The sequence below is a fragment of the Anguilla rostrata genome, chromosome 15 (assembly GCF_018555375.3).
Source record: "Anguilla rostrata isolate EN2019 chromosome 15, ASM1855537v3, whole genome shotgun sequence".
Taxonomy (NCBI): domain Eukaryota; kingdom Metazoa; phylum Chordata; class Actinopteri; order Anguilliformes; family Anguillidae; genus Anguilla; species Anguilla rostrata.
In genome coordinates, this window is record NC_057947.1 from 25108826 (window position 1) to 25111775 (window position 2950).

At 42.9% G+C, this 2950-nt stretch overlaps 1 long non-coding RNA gene across 1 annotated transcript; it reads right to left on the reverse strand.

Moving 5' to 3' along the window:
* Window positions 1–547: 547 nt before the first annotated feature.
* On the reverse strand, window positions 548–2550 carry LOC135241400 (uncharacterized). The gene is made up of 3 exons (XR_010325991.1): window positions 2406–2550; window positions 1029–1626; window positions 548–726 (listed from the first exon to the last, which is right to left on the reverse strand). It is a non-coding gene; the product is annotated as an uncharacterized LOC135241400 (long non-coding RNA).
* Between the last annotated feature and the right edge of the window lie 400 nt (window positions 2551–2950).

Below are 2950 nucleotides of genomic sequence, written 5' to 3' on the forward strand. Positions count from 1 at the left end.
GCTACTGCTACTGCTACTGCTGACAATCCTTATATATCTATATACACACACACAATTCAATATGTAGCATATAATAACTTAAAAATGTAAATGATATTTTGGCCCTTCATGATTAATTGTGCAGTATCTAGTATCTCAGAGTCTAAAATGTGTGCTCTGATAGAGACCCTGGTGGTACCTTAACCTGGCTGAGTGCATGAACAGTAAGGACTTGAATGGAAATAAATCAGTAAATAAGTCTTTTGAAGCACTAAATAAGAGCATCAGTTATTTGTCTGCTAACCTGACTGTGAGTCAGATCAAGGAAGAATTTGAGAGACCTGGCTACATTCCAACCTTCAGCTTTGGCCTTCTATCCATAATGACACTCTGGCCAGAATACCTTCAACTATGCACAGAGGATGACTGTCCACTTTCTGCCAGTCCCTTCAAACAGGGAAGAGCTAAACTGTCTAACTAGAACCATCATGATGGCCCCCACCTGCTGCCCTGCCCCCTGATCCCTGCCCCCCCCCCCCCAAAACATCTCTTTGATCTTGTTAACAAACCTGGCCCCTGATGGACTCTGACCTCATTTATGCTGCAATTTCATTAATTTTTAGCACAGCGGGACAACAATCAAAAAGCAATCGAACTCACCTGGGCAGCTAACTGAAGTGCTCTTATCTGGGTCGTAAGCAAAAAGTGACTGACTCCTGGAACAGTGGACAGAACGGAAAAGAGTGACTGTGGAAAAAGAAACAGATGGAAGACCTGAGATTTCTAGCAGGTAAAATAAAGAAACAGCTGTAGGACTCACTATAAATATGAAATCTCAGAAGTCATTTTTGGTGCATTTTTTTCCCTTTCCTTCCCTGGTTTAACATATGGTATCCACTTACCAAAGTAAATTTATTTTGGGGGGGGTTGGGTAATGTTTACCCTCCTGCCCACCAGGGGATGCTATATCAATCAGGTTATCTGCATTCACACCACTGGAAATGGGGTTAAACTACTGATGATCATTTGAAAGATTTTGTCCTCCTTACCTTTAATCATCTGATCTATACAGCATGGACAGGTGAAAGCAACATGGTAGAAACCTCATCTAGTCAATCAGCGATCTCTTCAGATCGATGAAATGATGAAGGGGTGGAGGAATGATGTCACTTCAGAGCACTGGGGCAGGACCCCGCGTTTGCGCCTTGAACCGGCCTGCTCCGCACAGCCGACCCCAGCGGTCTTTGTAAAAGAGACACAAATTGGCCCATCAAAGCGGCACTGAAGCTCATCAGAGTCATGACTATTAATAAACGGCCGTCATTATGGCACCTAATGGACCAGCTCTCTGCTATTTACTCCTAAAGGAAGCGGGCTGATGTTCTGAGCTGATAGAGGCAGCGGAGGGGCACAGATTACTGGCACTGCGGTTTCTTTATCGTCTAATGAGAAAAAGACTCCGGCCTTCTTTCCTTCTCATCTTTTCTCCTTTCTTTTTTTTTCTTCTTCTTCTTCTTCCTCTTCTGCGCTCTTGTTTTCTCTCCTCCCCCATCTGCCGCGGTTGCCACGACAACAGTCCGTCGCCATGGCAACGTCAGGAGCTGACACGCTGGTGCGAAGAGATGGAGCAGCCTCTCTACCTCTGCTCTGAGAAAGAGAGAGAAAGAGAGAGAGATGCACAAAAAGCTCTTCATTCACACCTCAAACAATTTTAGGTCTCCAAGACAGTGTTTTCCACTTATCAAAATGATCTTGTTTTGCTTTTATGTTCTTTTATTGCCCTTTTCCCTTTTGATTTCAAAATGATAACATTATTGCAAATTACTAGCAGCAGCTATGATTGTGTTTGCGTTGTTTTATTGTTATTGTTCTATTTATTATTTATGTTTTTTTTTACATTAAGGTGTTTGCCTTGCTAGTGTGAACTGAATTGCAATGTGGACTGATGCGTGCATGCACACATACACACACACGTATATGAACACTAAAGAGAAAACTGTATGTACCTGTTTGAGTGTGTGGATGTTGCTATGCATGTACTTTTGCAAAACATATGAGTATAATTGTGTATGTGTGTACTTTTAGTGTGTATGTGCATCTAAGCATAGGTGTTTGTGCATGTGAGAATCATGTATTCGTTTATATGTGTGTATGCATGTGTGTTTGTGCATGCATGTGTGTGTGTGTGTGCATGTCCGTATTCGTTTATGTGTCTGCATGTGTAAGTGTGTGCATGTGTATGTGAACGAATGTGTGTGTCAGTGTATGTGAGTGCATGCGCGTGTGTCTTTGCATTTGTGTCCCAATACCCCTGGGCAGCAGCACATTAGTCAGCACACAGTTGGATTTACAACACATTGATTAAATTAGCATTTGTGCAACAGACCAGAGTATCAGCCTGGTCTCTCCCCCCACCCTCCCCATACCTGAATCAGGATATTATTCATCTCGTGGGCAGGTGAAGGGGGAAGAGACCGCCTGGTGAAGAAAGGCAGTGGGGCACCACTGACAGTCCGGCCAAACGGACTCCATTTTGATTCCACAGCTGAACCCCTGACCCTTTAAACCCTGCACAGCTCCGAGCCTTTCTCCTGCTCGCTGAACAGCTTTTCTCTTCTTTTATAATTTTGGACTGCACTAATTAGCCAATTACTCTGTACAGGGAAACAAGATCAATTTAGGCTGAAATTGAAAGCTAATGGCTACTTCCTTGTTAGATTTTTTTTAGGGGACTAATACCTTTTCCTCCAAGCTCTCTCATGGAAAAAGGGACCAGAAGTGCTACCATTATTTTCCCTCTTTGAAACATCAAGAACACCTGTGAAAACATCAATAATAAAAAAGAGTGTTAAAACTCTATTTCAGTTTGCACCTTATATCGCATGAGAAAATAAGGATGGCGTGTTGACCTCTGACCTCTGAATGCAGCAGGAGTTTGGAAATGCTGCTAATAAGTCTCAGATGAGCCCTG